This window comes from Canis lupus, chromosome 20, assembly GCF_048164855.1.
Source record: "Canis lupus baileyi chromosome 20, mCanLup2.hap1, whole genome shotgun sequence".
Classification (NCBI taxonomy): Eukaryota; Metazoa; Chordata; class Mammalia; order Carnivora; family Canidae; genus Canis; species Canis lupus.
The window spans coordinates 40,001,036-40,022,943 of NC_132857.1; the positions used below are offsets into that span (position 1 = coordinate 40,001,036).

A 21,908-nucleotide genomic window follows, 5' to 3' on the forward strand; every position below is an offset into this window, starting at 1 on the left:
GGAAGACGGGGAAAAAGAAATAAAGGAACAAAGGCCTCCAAGGGGGAGGGGCCCCGCGAGGAGCCGGGCTGAGGCCGGGGCGAGTGTCCCCAGGACAGGAGAGCCCCGTCCCGGAGGAGCAGGAGCTGCACCGACCTTCCCGGGCGGAAGGGGCTCCAGGGAGGTGGAGCAGGACCCAGGAGGGCGGAGATGCCCTCGGGCTCCCGGGGACACTAACAGACACCTGCGCCCCGGGAGAGTGCGCCGAGCTCCCTAAGGGCTGCAGCGCGCACGGCGGGACCCGGCGGGACCCGGAGCAGCTGAAGGGGCTCGGGCGGCGGCTCCGCGGAGGGGGCTGCGCGGCCCCGGGAGCAGCTCGGAGGGGCTCGGGCAGAGGAAGAGGCTCCGTGCGGAGGGGGCTGCGCGGTTCCAGGAGCAGCTCGGAGGGCTCGGGCGGCGGCTCCGCGGAGGGGGCTGCGGCCCGGGAGCGCGAATCCACCAGCGCAGGCTCCGGAGCACAGGGCGCCGGGACACAGCCCAGGATCCCGCCTCCCCCGGGACAGGCAGAGGCCGGGAGGGCCCAGGACAGCGAGGACGCTCCTGCCCCAGCTGAGCAGATCAGCGGCCCCGCCCCGGAGCCTCCAGGCCCTGCAGACGGAGAGCTCCGGAGTTCCTGCCGGAGCTGAATCCAGGTTTCCAGAGCTGCCCCGCCACTGGGGCTGTTCCTCCTGCGGCCTCACGGGGTAAACAACCCCCACTGAGCCCTGCACCAGGCAGGGGCACAGCAGCTCCCCCAACTGCTAACACCTGAAAATCAGCACAACAGGCCCCTCCCCCAGAACACCAGCTAGACGGACAACTTCCAGGAGAAGCCAAGGACTTAAAAAACACAGAATCGGAAGATACTCCCCGGTGGTTCTTTTTTTTTGTTTGTTTGTTTTTGTTTTTGTTTTTGTTTTGTTTTGCTTTTTGATTTGTTTCCTTCCCCCACCCCCTTTTTTTTCTCCTTTCTTTTTCTTTCTCTTTTTCTTCCTTTTTTTTTTTTCGTTTTTTTTTTTTTCTTTTTCTTCCCTTTTTTTTTTCTCTTTCTCTTTTCTTTCCTTCTTTCTCTCCTCTCTTTTTCTCTTTTTCCCAATACAACTTGCTTTTGGCCACTCTGCACTGAGCAAAATGACTAGAAGGAAAACCTCACCTCAAAAGAAAGAATCAGAAACAGTCCTCTCTCCCACAGAGTTACAAAATCTGGATTACAATTCAATGTCAGAAAGCCAATTCAGAAGCACTATTATACAGCTACTGGTGGCTCTAGAAAAAAGTATAAAGGACTCAAGAGACTTCATGACTGCAGAATTTAGAGCTAATCAGGCAGAAATTAAAAATCAATTGAATGAGATGCAATCCAAACTAGAAGTCCTAACGACGAGGGTTAACGAGGTGGAAGAACGAGTGAGTGACCTAGAAGACAAGTTGATAGCAAAGAGGGAAACTGAGGAAAAAAGAGACAAACAATTAAAAGACCATGAAGATAGATTAAGGGAAATAAACGACAGCCTGAGGAAGAAAAACCTACGTTTAATTGGGGTTCCCGAGGGCGCCGAAAGGGACAGAGGGCCAGAATATGTATTTGAACAAATTCTAGCTGAAAACTTTCCTAATCTGGGAAGGGAAACAGGCATTCAGATCCAGGAAATAGAGAGATCCCCCCCTAAAATCAATAAAAACCGTTCAACACCTCGACATTTAATTGTGAAGCTTGCAAATTCCAAAGATAAAGAGAAGATCCTTAAAGCAGCAAGAGACAAGAAATCCCTGACTTTTATGGGGAGGAGTATTAGGGTAACAGCAGACCTCTCCACAGAGACCTGGCAGGCCAGAAAGGGCTGGCAGGATATATTCAAGGTCCTAAATGAGAAGAACATGCAACCAAGAATACTTTATCCAGCAAGGCTCTCATTCAAAATGGAAGGAGAGATAAAGAGCTTCCAAGACAGGCAGCAACTAAAAGAATATGTGACCTCCAAACCAGCTCTGCAAGAAATTTTAAGGGGGCCTCTTAAAATTCCCCTTTAAGAAGAAGTTCAGTGGAACAGTCCACAAAAACAAAGACTGAATAGATACCATGATGACACTAAACTCATATCTCTCAATAGTAACTCTGAATGTGAACGGGCTTAATGACCCCATCAAAAGGCGCAGGGTTTCAGACTGGATAAAAAAGCAGGACCCATCTATTTGCTGTCTACAAGAGACTCATTTTAGACAGAAGGACACCTACAGCCTGAAAATAAAAGGTTGGAGAACCATTTACCATTCGAATGGTCCTCAAAAGAAAGCAGGGGTAGCCATCCTTATATCAGATAAACTAAAATTTACCCCAAAGACTGTAGTGAGAGATGAAGAGGGACACTATATCATACTTAAAGGATCTATTCAACAAGAGGACTTAACAATCCTCAATATATATGCTCCGAATGTGGGAGCTGCCAAATATATAAATCAATTATTAACCAAAGTGAAGAAATACTTAGATAATAATACACTTATACTTGGTGACTTCAATCTAGCTCTTTCTATACTCGATAGGTCTTCTAAGCAAAACATCTCCAAAGAAACGAGAGCTTTAAATGATACACTGGACCAGATAGATTTCACAGATATCTACAGAACTTTACATCCAAACTCAACTGAATACACATTCTTCTCAAGCGCACATGGAACTTTCTCCAGAATAGACCACATATTGGGTCACAAATCAGGTCTGAACCGATACCAAAAGATTGGGATTGTCCCCTGCATATTCTCGGACCATAATGCCTTGAAATTAGAACTAAATCACAACAAGAAGTTTGGAAGGACCTCAAACACATGGAGGTTAAGGACCATCCTGCTAAAAGATAAAAGGGTCAACCAGGAAATTAAGGAAGAATTAAAAAGATTCATGGAAACTAATGAGAATGAAGATACAACCGTTCAAAATCTTTGGGATGCAGCAAAAGCAGTCCTAAGGGGGAAATACATCGCAATACAAGCATCCATTCAAAAACTGGAAAGAACTCAAATACAAAAGCTAACCTTACACATAAAGGAGCTAGAGAAAAAACAGCAAATAGATCCTACACCCAAGAGAAGAAGGGAGTTAATAAAGATTCGAGCAGAACTCAACGAAATCGAGACCAGAAGAACTGTGGAACAGATCAACAGAACCAGGAGTTGGTTCTTTGAAAGAATTAATAAGATAGATAAACCATTAGCCAGCCTTATTAAAAAGAAGAGAGAGAAGACTCAAATTAATAAAATCATGAATGAGAAAGGAGAGATCACTACCAACACCAAGGAAATACAAACGATTTTAAAAACATATTATGAACAGCTATACGCCAATAAATTAGGCAATCTAGAAGAAATGGACGCATTCCTGGAAAGCCACAAACTACCAAAACTGGAACAGGAAGAAATAGAAAACCTGAACAGGCCAATAACCAGGGAGGAAATTGAAGCAGTCATCAAAAACCTCCCAAGACACAAGAGTCCAGGGCCAGATGGCTTCCCAGGAGAATTTTATCAAACGTTTAAAGAAGAAATCATACCTATTCTCCTAAAGCTGTTTGGAAAGATAGAAAGAGATGGAGTACTTCCAAATTCGTTCTATGAAGCCAGCATCACCTTAATTCCAAAGCCAGACAAAGACCCCGCCAAAAAGGAGAATTACAGACCAATATCCCTGATGAACATGGATGCAAAAATTCTCAACAAGATACTGGCCAATAGGATCCAACAGTTCATTAAGAAAATTATTCACCATGACCAAGTAGGATTTATCCCTGGGACACAAGGCTGGTTCAACACCCGTAAAACAATCAATGTGATTCATCATATCAGCAAGAGAAAAACCAAGAACCATATGATCCTCTCATTGGATGCAGAGAAAGCATTTGACAAAATACAGCATCCATTCCTGATCAAAACTCTTCAGAGTGTAGGGATAGAGGGAACATTCCTCGACATCTTAAAAGCTATCTATGAAAAGCCCACAGCAAATATCATTCTCAATGGGGAAGCACTGGGAGCCTTTCCCCTAAGATCAGGAACAAGACAGGGATGTCCACTCTCACCACTGCTATTCAACATAGTACTGGAAGTCCTAGCCTCAGCAATCAGACAACAAAAAGACATTAAAGGCATTCAAATTGGCAAAGAAGAAGTCAAACTCTCCCTCTTCGCCGATGACATGATACTCTATATAGAAAACCCAAAAGTCTCCACCCCAAGATTGCTAGAACTCATACAGCAATTCGGTAGCGTGGCAGGATACAAAATCAATGCCCAGAAGTCAGTGGCATTTCTATACACTAACAATGAGACTGAAGAAAGAGAAATTAAGGAGTCAATCCCATTTACAATTGCACCCAAAAGCATAAGATACCTAGGAATAAACCTCACCAAAGATGTAAAGGATCTATACCCTCAAAACTATAGAACACTTCTGAAAGAAATTGAGGAAGACACAAAGAGATGGAAAAATATTCCATGCTCATGGATTGGCAGAATTAATATTGTAAAAATGTCAATGTTACCCAGGGCAATATACACGTTTAATGCAATCCCTATCAAAATACCATGGACTTTCTTCAGAGAGTTAGAACAAATTATTTTAAGATTTGTGTGGAATCAGAAAAGACCCCGAATAGCCAGGGGAATTTTAAAAAAGAAAACCATATCTGGGGGCATCACAATGCCAGATTTCAGGTTGTACTACAAAGCTGTGGTGATCAAGACAGTGTGGTACTGGCGCAAAAACAGACACATAGATCAGTGGAACAGAATAGAGAATCCAGAAGTGGACCCTGAACTTTATGGGCAACTAATATTCGATAAAGGAGGAAAGACTATCCATTGGAAGAAAGACAGTCTCTTCAATAAATGGTGCTGGGAAAATTGGACATCCACATGCAGAAGAATGAAACTAGACCACTCTCTTTCACCATACACAAAGATAAACTCAAAATGGATGAAAGATCTAAATGTGAGACAAGATTCCATCAAAATCCTAGAGAAGAACACAGGCAACACCCTTTTTGAACTCGGCCATAGTAACTTCTTGCAAGATACATCCACGAAGGCAAAAGAAACAAAAGCAAAAATGAACTATTGGGACTTCATCAAGATAAGAAGCTTTTGCACAGCAAAGGATACAGTCAACAAAACTCAAAGACAACCTACAGAATGGGAGAAGATATTTGCAAATGACATATCAGATAAAGGGCTAGTTTCCAAGATCTATAAAGAACTTCTTAAACTCAACACCAAAGAAACAAACAATCCAATCATGAAATGGGCAAAAGACATGAACAGAAATCTCACAGAGGAAGACATAGACATGGCCAACATGCATATGAGAAAATGCTCTGCATCACTTGCCATCAGGGAAATACAAATCAAAACTACAATGAGATACCACCTCACACCAGTGAGAATGGGGAAAATTAACAAGGCAGGAAACCACAAATGTTGGAGAGGATGCGGAGAAAAGGGAACCCTCTTACACTGTTGGTGGGAATGTGAACTGGTGCAGCCACTCTGGAAAACTGTGTGGAGGTTCCTCAAACAGTTAAAAATATACCTGCCCTACGACCCAGCAATTGCACTGTTGGGGATTTACCCCAAAGATACAGATGCAATGAAACGCCGGGACACCTGCACCCCGATGTTTCTAGCAGCAATGGCCACGATAGCCAAACTGTGGAAGGAGCCTCGGTGTCCAACGAAAGATGAATGGATAAAGAAGATGTGGTTTATGTATACAATGGAATATTACTCAGCTATTAGAAATGACAAATACCCACCATTTGCTTCAACGTGGATGGAACTGGAGGGTATTATGCTGAGTGAAGTAAGTCAGTCGGAGAAGGACAAACATTATATGTTCTCATTCATTTGGGGAATATAAATAATAGTGAAAGGGAATATAAGGGAAGGGAGAAGAAATGTGTGGGAAATATCAGAAAGGGAGACAGAACGTAAAGACTGCTAACTCTGGGAAACGAACTGGGGTGGTAGAAGGGGAGGAGGGCGGGGGGTGGGAGTGAATGGGTGACGGGCACTGGGTGTTATTCTGTATGTTAGTAAATTGAACACCAATAAAATATAAAAAAAAATAATAAAAAAAAAAAAAAAACTATACATACAAAAATACATTCACTACAATTTAAAATGCCTGCTATTCAAATAAGTATTAAGAAAATGGAAAAAAACATTAAATAAACAAGCTATAGACTTGGAGAAAGTATATGCAAAATACATGTGTGCAAAAGAACTTGCATCCGAGATACATAATGAACTCTCAAAATTCAATAATAAGAGAACAAATAATCCAAAAAAAAATAAGCAAATGATTTCAACAGAGATACAGATGACAAATAAGCACATGAAAAGATGCTTAATATTTGTAAACATTAGAGAAATGTACCTTCCTCTCAATTTTGTGGTAAATCTAAAATTACTCCAAAAAATTATCTTAAACTGGAAAGAATACCTCGGGGCAAAGAAAAAGAACTTCAGTTATTGACTATACCACCATGGTAAATTTCTAAACTGAATAAGGTGAGAGAGGACACAGTAAGGAGGTGGATTTCCTCCCTTGAATATGATAGCATCATATTACCCATATTAAGCTCCTGCTTGAAGATTTTTCTCCCACTTGAGTTTAATTAACAGGTGGTAGATTCCAGAAAACTGGCATAAATTGAGTGGCTTCCAGATAAAGCTAAAATCTAGATTTTCTTCATCAATAGGATGGTCGTATAATTTATTTTCCAGACAGTGATGTGAAAGTAAAAGTGCCCATTACTTTGGCAAATGAGGACTGCCAGGGAAATTGGAATGTATGGTCGTCCTACTCAGCAACCATTGAGTGTCTGCCATGGACTCAGCACCGAGGACTGTGTTCTAGAACAAAGCTTTGCCTGCAACCACTGCCATTAAGCTCCATTTCTAAATACAGTGAGGATGAGACCAGTGCTAATAATCATCAGTGTCTTCGTAGCTTGGAGCCTTTTAAAGAAGTGAGGTTCATTACAGATTTGGCATTGGCCTAATTCAGCTTCTGAGCTCCTGAAGAGATCATAATCATTCTAGTAAAATCTGCTGAAAGAACCTCGATACCACCCAAAAGACTATCTTTGGCTAAAAGTGAACAAAATAAGAAATGGGGGAGAACTTTGATTTCATTAAAGCTTTAATTCACAAGGGTAAGCAAATTTGATTTCTGACTTTAATTCTTTTGCACTTGAACTTGCAAAGCAATTTAATTTTTAGACTAATTTCTCCCCAGGAATTTGATAGTGGGAGAGTGTTTATACTCAATTTGGGGCATTTCTATGTTCTTGACATTTTATTATTAGGAATATCTTAATGTTGTCATTTAATTTTATAGTATCATCTCTGGTGGGCCATATTGGAAAATATGGCTAGATATAATTTGGAATGGGAAATAGAACTGGGAATCAATGAATATTCAGCCTTGAGTACTGAGTGGCCTCAGAGTTCTTTTAATTAATATACTCTCTGCCTCCTTTTACAGCCTTCTAGGGACATAGTCTGCACTGCTCACCAGAGATCCCAGGAAGATACCCAAAAGAATAGTGGTTAGGAAGAGCAGAATGACTCTGAAGCTAAAAGCAGACTTTCTTTTAGACAACCACCATCTCCCTGGGTAGTGTGTCCACACCCTAGTCTTTTTCTTCCACGGGAAAAACAAAGAAACAAAAAAATGTTAGCGTCACATCCCTGGTTTTTCTCCACCCCCTTCCTCACTCTTATTCAGGAGAGGCAGATCGTGTCACCTAAAAGGAGTTTTTAATCTGTGGATTTCAACCAGGAGGAACTACCGCACACTCCTGCACATGCACGATGTGGACTCTTTCTTCCACCCAGACAGTGGGAGGCAGTGAGCTGAGGGAGTCCGCTTGCTCTTGGATTCCCACTACCCTCAGCTAAGCTGTCCGCAGATAAGAAGTTAGCAAACATGTTTTGTTCCTCCATCTGCTCTCTCTTTTGTCTTATTTCTCAGTGGGTTCAGAAACCTCGTGGAGGAAGAGAGGAGTTATTTAACACACTCTTCTAGAACACCCAAAACACAGCTCATACCAAGCACCTAGCAGAATAACTAGATGCTCAGTCAATATTTGTTAAATGAATGATGAGAGCTGAGATGTACAAATCACATCAAAGAAACATTGGTTCCCAAGGCAGAGCTTGACTTGGGATATTCTTGACTAAAGATATTGACATATGTAAAGAAATGTGTCAATCATATAGGGGTGGAGTTTAATTCACCAAAGAATGTCATTTTTTAAAAAACCCACACACACAGAAAGATTGACAGGAAACTTCTTACCTAAGCTCTCTCAGGAGAGAGGGAGTCAGTCAGCCTGTAGGATTTGACAAACGATTGTGGTGTGCAAGAGAAGCCCTCAAGCAATCTGTTTCTTACTTTTTTTTTTTTTACTAATATGAGATTAATATTTGTTTTAGAATTATAGGAAAACCCAGATAATAAAAACAAAAAACCAAGAGACTGAAATCTGAAAATCCATAGAGAACTATTACTAATATTTTAGTATATATCTTTATACTTTTTATTTTACAGGTAATACATACAATTATATATAGAATTTGTACCACAATAGTATCATAAATTCTATATTTGTCCTTTCACAACAAATATTGTGACAATCTTCCTATAATATCAATGGACGTGTTGTCATATTTTTAAATGAATGTAAATATTACATGATTTAGATGTAAAATAATATATTTCATCGATCATCTATTTTTGATGTATAATTGTTTCTAGTTTTTTTCTATTAAAGCAAAAGCACAAAGAACACACTTATGCATACTCTTTATGCATACATATCTGTGTGCCTGATAAGCTTTGCCCAGGATGGATTGTTACCATGTGCCAATAAAGTTCTAGAATGTTCTCAATAATAGAATCTATGTTCCAGTATTTATTGAGCATATTTGGGTGCATTGTCTCATTTGACCTTCATAAAACCCTCATAAGATGGTTTCTTGGTTTTGCATGAGAGGATGCAATTGGGGTTAGTTAACTGGTCACCTCACAAGTAAGGGGAAGAACTAAAGTTGGAACTGATCTTTTTTAAAAGCAGGACACAACCACATAGTAGAATTCTATTTTGGCTTCAGGACATGTTAAACATTTTCTCAGGTAATCTGTTAAATTTTCAATACTACTAAAAGTGAGATTTGCTTTCCAATTTATTATCTAGCTAATGATTGTTGTTATTTAGTAAAACAATTATTTTAAAAAACAATTATTGAAATCTTTTGAACTCTTATTTCTTCCAACACCTGGTTTCAGTGAATTGTATTAGTTTTTCATTAAGATCTCATTATATTTCCCATAAGTAAGTAATGACTTCATCCTTTCCAATTTTCATATTTCTTTTATTTGCTGTTATTTTCATTTCTATTTGCATAAACGAGCATTTCCAAAACTATGCTAAATAGAAAGAATGGCATTAGGTATTGTCTTACTTCACCCAACTTCATCTAATCCAGTGCGTCTTTGGTAAACTGGGAACTAGTCTTTGCTGGAGATCAGCCCCCCAACTCCACTCGTGTTCAAGATGGATTATTTATTCCTAAAGTCCAAGATTTTGTTTTTTTAAATCATAATGTTAAATTTTTTCAAATGCATATATGACAAATATGAAAATGTTTTCTCCCTTAACCTACCAATATCATAAATTACATTAATAGATTTCTTAATCTTGTACACATACTCCCTTTACTAGAATAAATTCTACTTAGTCATGGTGAATTATTCATTGAATATACTGCTGGATTTGTATTTCTAATATATTATTTAAGATATTTGCTTTATGTATAAAAGAGAATTCAAGTTTTTTATTTGTTTTTTATTCTGTGCCATCTCTTTCAAAATCTGCCTATTAGGCTTACACTATCCATGTAAAAATAAATAAAATTACTGTAAGGTTTTTTTTTTTTTGTCTTGTGTTCTGTAAAGTTTAAATAATATCAGTATTATTTATCTCTTGAAGGACCAGAAAATAGTGGTTAAACCATTCAGGCTGACATCTTTCCTGGGGCTTGTTCTTCACACAATCTCTTGATTTAGAGTTACTGATATCAATCAATACCTTTTATCTTTTTATGTGCCAATTTGGTAATGTGTCACAAAATTATATATTTTAATGAGATTCTGAAGTTTAATAGACTAGAATCTTACAAAGCATTTCTGTATAATTGGTTTAATTTGCTTAAATAAAACAAGTATATTATAAGTTGCTAAGTTTGCATATTTTTTCATCTAATTAGATTATGTGATCTTTTTGTCTATACTATTGTTTTTCACAAAACAAGCTCTTGAAATTTAATATAAAGTATACTCTGTTTTTTTTTTATTTTTTTTAAGTTTAGGGTATCCTTTTTAAATTTTATTTATTTATAGTGGGGAGGAACAGAGGGGGAGGGAGAGGGACAAGCAGACTCCATGCTAAGCACAGAGCTTGATGTGGGGCTCAATCCCAGAACCTGAAATCAGGACCTGAACCAAAGCCAAGAGTTGGATGCTCAACCCACTGAGCCACCCAGGCACCCCTACTCTGTTTTCTAACTTATAAAATTGTCTTTTATTCTTTATCAAGTTGTTCTTATTCCTTTGTATTTGTTTTGCTATTCTTTTCCATTTATCTTGACTAGTTCATTTATTTTCTTTCCTCTTAAAGAATTTTGCTTTTTAAAGAATGGGCATAAATGCTATAGTCTTGAATTGTTGCATGCTTTCAAATGAATGACAACTTGGCTAAGGATAGAATTTGGGGGGGGGGGCATAATCTTTTCTGTGGAATTGCTGTAATCATTGCTTCATTTTCTTCTAGCATCTAACATTACAAAGAAATCTGAAGGCCATCCAGATTTTCCTTTTCCTTTTTAAATACCTGTTTTAATTGTTGGTTAGTTGATTGTTATTATTGTTTTAATGCATGATATATTTAGAATTTTTTCTTGATTCTTGAAATTTGACATTTTCATTTTTAATTATGTTTCCCTTGTACCCATGAATCCTTTCCACATAAAGTTCATCCATCATTATCTACCAAGTTGGTTATTATTTTTCCACCCACTTCTAGTGTGGAGACAAAAGCTGCCTTCTGAACCCATGAAGGGCTGGAAGTTAGATCATAAACACTGGTGAGGTCCTCTGAATAAATGTCATTCTGTAGATACCCTGGCTCATCAGCCAGCCAGTCAGGATCACATGTTAAGGACAAATTTGCCAAAACAATTCTAATAGTATAACAATTAATTATATCCATGCATCAGTCCTAAAAAACTGAAATAAGAAAGGAAACAAGAGGAAGCCAATTGTGAGATAATTCTAGACTCTACAGTTGATCTTTACCCAAGATTATGAGTACCAGAGAGGCACTGACACCTTTTTTGTTTCCTATACTCATGTTCATATCATCATCAGGGAAGGGGACTGGTTTTAGGGAAACAACTGCATGATTTCTTGTCTTCTAGCTGAATTTCAATTTCATTCATGGCACTTAACGTTTATTTTCCTCCTTTACAATGGTGGGGGAAATCAGAGGATAGAGGCTTTATGTGTGCATGCATGTGTGTGCCAGTTAATGGAGAAAGAAAGCATTTTCCATAGAAGAAAGAAAAAGAGTACCCCTTGAATAATAGGAAATAAATACATTTTTTTTCTAAACATCTAGTCACCCATGCCTTAATCACAGAAAAGAATTAGAGGCAACAGGATTCAGGAACTTGAGAAGAGAAACAGCATGGAAGCATTTTTGTGGGTGCAGGGTGAGTGGAGTGGGGGGATTGGCAATCTGATCTGATCATAACCAAATGAACCATATTTGGTGAGGAGAAATAAGAAAAAACAGTTAAGTCTGATAGCATCAACATTTTTTAGGGATTAGGCATGCAATACCAAAAGTACAGAAATGGGGATTGGTGGCACCATGCAGATAAGTTAAGGAGTTAATTAACATTCACCTTGCTCCTACTAAGAATTGATTTAAATATTCCAATGTATAAATACGCATTACTTTACCCTGTTTAATGACAACCTCCATTAATACCACTTGTTTCCAGGAAAGGGATTCTGTATAACTTCACATAATTTAGGTGTGGAATAAAGGGGATCAGTGATTCTCCAAAATTATTTTGTATTGCTGCATAACGTCTGAGAAACAGGAAAAGCTCTACCTGGAGTAAAAAACTACGATAAGGATCTGGAGATTGAAAAATGAGACTAATCTTGGATGAGTCATTACCTGTGTAGGCTGGTATATTTCACACATACTGATACTTCACATGATAGCTCATTGAAACTCCATATCAATCCCATGAGTGCATACCATTATCTCAATAATATAGAGGTAGAAAGTGGGACTCAGGGAAATTATATATAGCCACAGAATAAATAGCAGAGATCTTATCAAAATATGTTGAAATAAGCAAAGAGATCATAATCTTAGACTCAATGGATTAATTGCCAGAATTATTGGGATTCAAATTATAAAAACAGACTGTATGACTCACAAATCTATTTCTAGATTAAATGTTGGCAATATATTCCTTCAATAACTTTTTTAAAAATCTTTAAAAATCAAAACATCACTATATTCTATAATCCCAACAAAGATTACACACACACACACACACACACACACACACACATTTATGTATACACACATACACACACATTCCTATTTTATATGCATTTAATTTGCTTAAAGTTACAACACATGGAGGCATCTGGGTGGCTCAGTCAGCTGAGCATCTAACTCTTGGTTTTGGCTCAGGTTCTGATCTCAAAGTACTGGGATCCACCTCCCCATCGGGCTCTGGCTCAGCTCAGGGTCTGCTTGAGATTTGCTCTCTCCCTCTCCCTTTGTCCCTCCTCCTGCTCATGTGCTCTCTCCCTCTCTCTGAAATAAACAAATTTTTAAAAAGTAAAGTTACAACACATGATTAAAAGTTTTATAAAGAAATGGACTGAGGCTTTCCGATGCTCACTACCAACTGAGCTCACATATCCAATGGGCAGGCTTCATGCACAGTTTGTGCTTTGTCATCTGAGACTACCACCATCTGAAGTTACTGGAGATCAAATGAAACTAATAGAGTCCAACAACCACGTGATGAAACCAGGAAGTGAATCCTGCGGCCTGTTGTGCCTTCAGATGACTGCAGTCCCAGCAAACATGCTGAAAGCAACAGTGTGAGACCCTGAGCTAGGACCATACAGCCAAGCCTCTCCCAGACCTAACCACATGTGCTAAAGAATATTTTGTTATTGCTTAAGCTGTCTAGTTTTGAGGAAATTTGTTCTGCAGCAATAGATGTCTAGCAATATCGCTTGAAAACTGGGCATTGCAGATAATACACTGTAACAGCTCTGGATTTGGCCATGTTCTTCTGAAAATTACTGAATTTCTATTGTTAGGAAGTTATTTTGCCTAGAATGTTACTGCAAACCTCATCTTCTCCCACAATATTCAGCTGTTTATATCTATTTCCTGTTCTTATGTCCTCCCACTGCTGCTTTTTGAGCCTGAATCCCATGGGTACCCCCCTTGCCTATGAAATTTGACAGTCAGCCAAGGATTTGAATAGAAATAGAGTTCACCCTTCTGTAGTTACCTTGTTTCTAAGGATTCCCTGCATTTCTAGCTGCACTGTCAGCCTTTGGCTCTGTATTCTGACCCTTTAATATTTCTGCCTCTCAAGCTGTGCATGGTTGGGAAACGTAGTCAATTAAGAAAAGCATGGAACTCACGGATCTGGCTTCACGTAGGTTTATCCTTCAGGAGTAGATTTATCTCTACTTTCCGCCTGCTTCTCTGCCATGCTTCCTGGAAGTCTCCCCCCAAGGCATGTTTAGTTAACTGCCAGCCACAGATTTGGGCATTTTATGTTCTAAAACTGGGTCTCATTTCTTCAGCATTCTTGTGCTGCCAGGATTTCTTCTTAAAATTTTCAGTTTTATTCCTTTCGCATTTAAGTATATTTAACCTATGAGGCTGTGGAGGAAACCCACCACCGTTTTCCACAGCCAGAGCCACAGCAGATTATGGGCTGTGCTCTTGGTCAATAAAGTCATGAACTCACAATTCTCAGCCTTCCCTATCCTTTCTGTCACACAAGTTTTGTTTTCTTCATTTTTTAAGACCAAATTCTGCTTTAGCTATCTTTGCTTTGGATGACTCTCAGCATTCCCTTTTTATTTTATTCAGTTAAATCATTGTTAACCTTCCAGGTTTGCACAAATGCTTTGATATTCCATTATTAACAGATGTAATCCCAAAAGCCTGATTTTAAACACTTCCTTTTTTATTTTGAATGTGGCACCTTTAGACATTGCAAGAGATTCTACACTGAGTGATTGGAGATATCTCAGGAAGACATCCATCAGGAATTTTCTCTGCAAAATGGGAAGACATACATTGAAACCCTTCAATAATTAAGAGCAGAGATCAGATGAATAATAATTTTGATACAGATGTAATATCTATAAGAATTTATGCTGCTGAATTTATGCCACTGGGCTTAGCATTAAAGTATCTATTTGTATTAGTTATCTATTGCTGCTTAGCAAATTATCACAAAGTGAGCAACTTAAATCAGCACCTGTTTACTCACTTGTACTTCTACAGGTCACAAATCCTGCATGGCATGACTGGGGTTCTCTGTTCAACATATCATAAGGCTGAAATCATGTCGTGGGCCAGGCTAGGCCCTCATCTTAAGGTTCTGAAGAAAAATTGCTTCCAAGCTCAATCAGACAATTGGCAGAATTCAATTGCAGCTGTAGGACTGTGTTCCCTATCTCCTTGCTGGCTATCAGCCAGAGGACTTTCTCACATCCTTGATACCTCCCATATCCCTTCTTCTTAAAGATGATCCCTCCATCTTTAAGCCAGCAACAACACATCAAAGGCACCTTGGGCCTCGAATCTTTCTGATCTCTATACCACCAACCACAAAAAAATTTGGCTGATTTTAGATCAGATCCACCTGGATAATCTCCCTACCTGAAAGTCAACCATGCCATGCAACATGTCATAATCACAGTAGTGATAGCTCATTATATATACAGGTTCTAGAGATTAAATCATGGAATCTGGATTGTTAATCGATTAATAATCAAATCCTATTATTAATCAATTAGATAATATAATATTATATAGTTCTAGCCATATATACATATATGACTATTATATATGTGTATGTAATGTATATATACATATATGTATATGTGTGTATAAATATATATAGATAGATATAGAAAGAGAGGGAGAGGAAGAGAGAGAGAGAGATACTTGCCTGTATTTTAATACCTATAGGAATGGCATAGTATTCGGTGGGTACTCATACATTGCATTTTGGGAACTGGAGGATTAATTTGCATTCCACACTGTGGAAAGAAGCAACCAATTTACACATGGAAAGTGATTCATATGCCATGTTCACTGCAGCTTCATTTATAATAATGAAAAAAGTGTTTAACAACAAGAGAGTGCAAAGTAAATTATAGCACATCCACAAGATACAGTCATGTATTTATTCTTTCAGCCTTTCAACCAATATTTATTGTTTCTCTGCCAGGTGCCAGGTACTGTTAGGTGCTAGGGATACAACAATGATGCAAAGGAGAGTTGGGTCCTATTTTTGTGGAATTTATATACCAACTGAGAAGGAGAGACATTAATCAAATAATCACAGAAACTCATGTAAAATTGCAACCTCTGAAGGGTACAGCCATTTAAAATGATGGTTTTAATTTAAAAATTGTCAAAAAAGGAGAGACCTGCTTATGATCTAATGTTAAGATAAATAAGCAGAATATGTAATTGTATGCATGGAAAGATACTAATAATAAAACATAAACTTTGCAAGGAGAAAAGACTGGAAGGAAAAAACCGAATGTTAATATCATTTGTCTTCTTTATATTTATACGTAGCCCCCAAATTATATCATTTGCACATATTACTTTTATAAATAGAAAAACTAAACTCTATTACAAAAATAAAATCATTTCATTCGATCTACCCCTGTAATCAGATGCTTAAGTTTTACATGGTTTGGGCCAGATTTTCACATCTTCTTTGTTTGAATTTTGTGGTTTAGGCTGAACTAATTGAAAACATAAAAATAAATGTGAAACTACCCAGTTATCACTTGGCAAATTCCCACTCTTTACATAGACTTGCAGATGTTGCTCAATATTCCAAGCGCCTTTGAAAATTTTTTCAGCAATGATTAGGCCCGTAATATATCAGCATCACTGCTCCTCTGCTTCTTCCCCCACCCCCACCTCCTTGGCCAAGACCAGCATCTTCCCTTCCTATCATAAGATCATTGCTTATGGAAGACTCTCTGCGTTAGATCTTCACATATATTGCCTCAAATCTCTACCACCACACAGCAGGCACTGATATCTTCAGGTGACAGGTGAGGGATTAGAGTATCAGTCTTACTTAACAGATAGTAAACACCAAGGGAAGGATTTGAACCCAGAACCATGTGACTCCCAGGATCATGCTCTTTTCAGTACTTTGATAGGCAGAATTCGAAGCCGGCCCCCAAGATCGCCACCATTCCCAATGTACCTGCCTTCCATAATCCCCTGCCCTTGAGTATGATGAGCGACCTGTGAATATGATGGACTATTACTTCAGTGATTACATTACATTATAAAACAAAGGAATTCGGCAGCTGTAAATAAGCTTTGATTCTGAGTGAGTCACACGAGGGATTATCTTGGGTGGACCTGATCCACCAGGTGAGCCTTCCTGGAAGTTGATCCTGAACCTAAAATGAGATTACTGCTCTAGCCAACACCTTGATTCAAGCTTGGTGAGACTCCGAGCAGAGGACCCAGCTTACCCATGCCCAAACTCCTGACACACAGAGACTGAGATAATAAATTTGTGTTGTTTTAAGCTGCTAAATCTGTATGTTACTTAGCAATAGAAAACTATTACAACTGTCTTACTTTCCTTCCCACATCTGGTCTGACCTCTTTATTTGGGTAAGTAGGGATACAGGTTTCTAAACAGATTGAGGGCCTGGGATTTGGTGCTGGTATGCTGTGGGGAATAAACATCTTCCTGCATGAAGGGCCACTTGGAAGCTTCAGATTCAACTGATACAGCCATGAACAGCAAGAACTAAATCCCCAGCAGGACTCTGTAAGCAAAGACAAAACAACGGAGTGTAAAGGTTCAACTGGAGTATTCTAGAGACATTCCACAAAGTAATAAGGAGCAGACCTTTGTTGGTGGCCTAATGGGCAAAAGGGAATTGATTAAAACATCAAACTAAGGGGATGCCTGGGTGGCTCAGTTGGTTAAGACTGACTCCTGATTTCAAGTCAGGTGATGCTCTCAGGGTCATAGGATCGAGCTTCGTGTTGGGCTCCACGCTTAGCATGGAATCTGCTTATCCCTCTCCCTCTGCTCCTCCCCCGGCCTATACTCTCTCTCTCTCTCTCTCTCTCTCTCTTTGTTTCTCTGTCTCTCTCTCAAATAAATAAATAAATAAAATATTAAAAAAAAAAAAACCATCAAGCTAAGAATTTCTCTTCCCAACCTTCCTTGCCTTCCTTTGTACCATTTTTTCTTAAAAGATTTATTTATTTATTTTAGACAGAGGGAAAAAGAGAGAAAGAGAGCACGCATGCGACTAGGGGGAGGGACAGAGGGAGAGAATCTTCAAGCAGACTCTCTGCTAATCTTAAGAGTGGAGTCCTTTATGGGGCTTGATCTTACAACTTATGAGATCATGACCTGAGCAGAAACCAAGAGTCAGGCACTCAATCCACTGAGCTGCCAAGGTGCCTATCTTTCGTACCATTTTTAACGTCCCTAATCTGAGGTATCCAAGTATGAGCCAGAAGGAAGGACATCTAGTCCCTCCATCCCAGGATGAGCATGGACTCCTGTGAGGTCAAGTTGGCTTCAAACATAAATGCCAGCTTCCAATGTTGGGGACTTCTTCCAACTTTAGTTCCAAGCATTGGACATGGTGAGAAAGAGAATGAGAGAATTATGGTGGCAATTTCCCAAAAGAACCATAAAGGCTAATTCTTTACTTATGGAGGTTGATGTCATGGAGATACTGAATATAAACTCATGTGAAATACATTTTGATGTCAGTGAGAGTTTTAATCAAGATGGCTGTGACTAGTGATGTTCCAAACCATTCTGTTAGGGTGATGATTCCCCACATTTCTGGAGATTTCGGGAAAGCCAAAAATGTCTAATGATTCCAAAATATCTTGCACCCCACTGGCCAACACCTAAAAATCATTTGCTGAGCTCTAACTCTTTGGTTTATTAGTCTGTGTTTGTTAAAATATAGGCACTCCTGGAGGGGATTCCTCAGTTTAAACTTTCATCAATCGACACCCAGAAGCAAACTTCACACCCTCTCTTGTGAATCATGTGATCAAAAAAGGGATAAGAAATGAGAAAATGCTAGGGTGCTGAAGAGTAAACACAGGACAGCAAATGGATACAGACTGGATATTCATGGTACTGGACTCTCAAGGTAAATATTCCCTTTATTAGAAGCATCTGGGGACCTGAGCAGTTTATGTCCTTACAAATATGTCTATTCTGCTGCAGAAGAAAGTCTTTCTTTTAGTCCCATTGAAATATAGCGATCCTGTTTTAATAGGAATTTTCATTTGCCTTATCTCTCGGCGGTTCAAAACTTACATTACTAACTTCACCCACACAATAGGAGGCATAAACCCTAGTCCCAGTGATGTATAGGAGATGAAATTGGTGAGGAATATCATCAAATGAATATCATCAAATGAATGAAGAGAGCCTCAATAAAGCAGAACTCACGACTTAGCAACTAGGGGGGGGGGGGATTTACATGTGTTTGCACCAAGCCACAGACATGCAAGAAGTGACCAGAGGATGAGTAGGCACCTTGTTCAAAGCACAGACACAAGTGAGACTCCAGGCAGGTCAGGGGAGCCATTCCCCAGAACACAGCATGGGCCGGGGGCCTCGGCTTCACTGAGGCATGGGTATGGGGTGCCCTGACTGTGGTACTGGGCCCTCCCCAGGGCCAGCCACTCGTGGCTTACAAAGTAGGCTTAGAAAGCAAGTGGCCTCAGGAATCTGCCATCATAAGGAACACAGCTGTAATTGCCCACCCTTCTCCCTCCTTCTCAGGATCCATTCACTACTCCCCTTGACCCTGAAATCCCAAACAATCCAGGCCATCCTCTCTTGTGAACAGTATAAATTGATTTCTCCAAGGGAGAATAAAATATCAGACATACTCTTGTTTACCCTGGGCTGGAGAGGAGGAAATAATGGGTGAGCTAGAGTAATTCTACCTAAAAACAGACCAGGAAAATCTCTGGCACCTCTTTCTGGAAAAGACACAGAATCACAAATTTAATCTCTGACAGGAATTATCCTGTGCTGGAATTTTACCAGATTCCACACAATGAGTATCAGCTCCGAAACGGGTAAAAACAGACCTTGCAGGATACCTAGGCATTAGGCATGCATTCCCTCCATCACAGGAATTGCACATGCCACGCACTGCGCTAGCTGCGACACACCTGAAGATAAATAGGAGCTGTCTATATAGGGAAGGGAATCAACCACCAGCAAATGCCACACTACCACACTGTGTGAATGAAGGTACTCCTACAGACACAAGTACAGTGTCTGGGTAACAAGGGATACAAAGTAGCAAATAGTCCCCCTTTTTCCCCAGGGCTCTGGGACCCCAATTTAAACCTCCAGGGTTGCATGTACTAGAATGCAAACCTTTCTCAGAGGCAGCTAAAGACCAGGCCTCACATGCCTCCTACTATGTGGCTTAGCTCCCAGTCCTCTCAGCAGCTAAATGAATATTTTTGATTGATTGGTTGATTGATGTTAAGTCCTTATCAGCGAAGTTGTTAACTCAGACTACTGAAATGTGCACATTTGAGTTAAATATACACAGACATCATATCTTCAAATACACACCGTAACATCAGCATTGAGTCATAACAGAGAGGAAGAAAAGATACATTTCAATGGAGCCTTGGCAGGAGCTAAGAAAGCAGTTCAGGGGGAGAGATAAGAGGGCTGTCATGTTCTCAATGGCAGCAACTTCAAAAGAGAAGGCTTTTACATTTATGGGGATTTGATTATTCAGAGAGATAAGATAAAGACTGGTAGGGGAAATCAAAGAGAAATAAAACTGGAAATAGCTTGAGAAATCAGGTTATTTGGGAAAAGGAGGAGATCATTTAGCCAGTTGTTTTGCTATCTCAAAACCAAGATTTCCAAGTTGGCGTAATCTGCCTCCTTCATAACAAAGATGAAGAATTTCAAAACCAAAGGTACTGAACTTCCCCTATTTGGAAAAAAATAATCTAAAGCATTGATCCAAGTTATGGAAGAATAATTTTACAAATACAGGATTTGTTTGGGGAGAAGCTTATGAAATGATGGAAGACGTATTATAGGCCAGACTTTATCATTTAAAACAGTAATATAAATTCTCTGATCCTTTAAGGTTAAATAAGTTGACACTGCATTTTCCTTTTGGGAATTCCAATCCTGATATCTGAACAATAACGAGCAAACCTAAAATTAAAGTCAAAACAAATAACAAGATGCTAGGCAGAGATTTTTCCTTCTTTTTCACTGACTGAGCAATAGTGCAGTCCTTCGGATTATGGACATCACAGCCACAGCCACACACACACACATTCAAATATCCACAAAGTAAACAGAGGAAGGGTCTTGGTCATTGGGTCTATAAACCGCTTTAGCCAAAGTGTTTATATGAAGAGAGAAAGAGATCAAGAGTGAGAGAGAGCAGAGGACCTCATAACTGGAATAATGGTGATTATTTTGGGATTCCCTGGCTGGCATGAGACTCGGGTTATAGTTGTTTACAGGCAGACCCTACATCACAGGCTGATTGAAGCTGACAGCTGCCCCAGCTACTGAGGATAGTCCTACCTACTTGGAGAAACTGTCCTCCCTTGCCTAGTTGGGAAAATAAACCTTAGAATAACTGAGGCCATTCCTCATCTCATTTTCCCAGCACACATCTAGTTCATGGCTGACCTAATCTATAAATGTGAGTCACCCAGCCTCTAACTCAGGGAAAGAAAGTGGGGAAGCCAAAGGATTAGGCAGGTCCCATTCATCACCCAGAAAATAAACAGGGCCCCACTCCCGGAGTGGTGAGGAGATAGTGGCTGTGCTATAACGAAGCACCCCAGCAGTGGTTGTCGAGCAGGACCCAGCCAATAAAAGCTTGACCTTGAGGAGAAGAGAGAAGACAGACGACCAAGCCAGAGAGATGACTCTTGTTCTCTGTAAAATGAGAAGTGGCTATATAATTCTTTATATTTTTCTAGTTTTGCACTTTATAAGGCACATTACCAAATGGGTCATATTTGACCCTCACGGCCTTTTTAGTGGGAAAGAGACTGTCTCCAGAACCCAGACAACTTCAAAAGCTGGTATCCAACTCTGTCATTTTATCTTTGCACAACATTCGTGCATTCACCTTTGTTCCTGAACTAGTTCTGTCTGCAATAAGGCCAGTCTCTAGTAAAGTTGCAAACAGACTGGTTGCTTAACGCAACTCGTAGTGCTAAGGGGAAATTTTTTTAAGAAAAAGGAAAATACTACAGTAACAATCACCAAGCATTTAAAGTGTGACTTTATTTTTTTTATAGATTTCATTTATTTATTTGACACAGAGAGAGACAGCATGAGGAGGGAAAGCAGCAGAGGGAGAGGGAGCAACAGGTTCCCTGCTGAGCCCCACGTGGGGCTCTATCCCAGGACCCTGAGATCATGACCTAAGC

General features: G+C 39.6%; 1 long non-coding RNA gene across 1 annotated transcript in view; it reads right to left on the bottom strand.

The window, feature by feature from the left end:
* Positions 1 to 17,047: 17,047 nt before the first annotated feature.
* Positions 17,048 to 21,908, bottom strand: part of LOC140611892 (uncharacterized) — a 55,162-nt gene continuing 50,301 nt past the window's right edge. Inside the window, exon 2 of the long non-coding RNA XR_012013207.1 lies at positions 17,048 to 17,245. This is a non-coding gene — a long non-coding RNA (uncharacterized lncRNA). The remainder of the gene's footprint in view (positions 17,246 to 21,908) is intronic.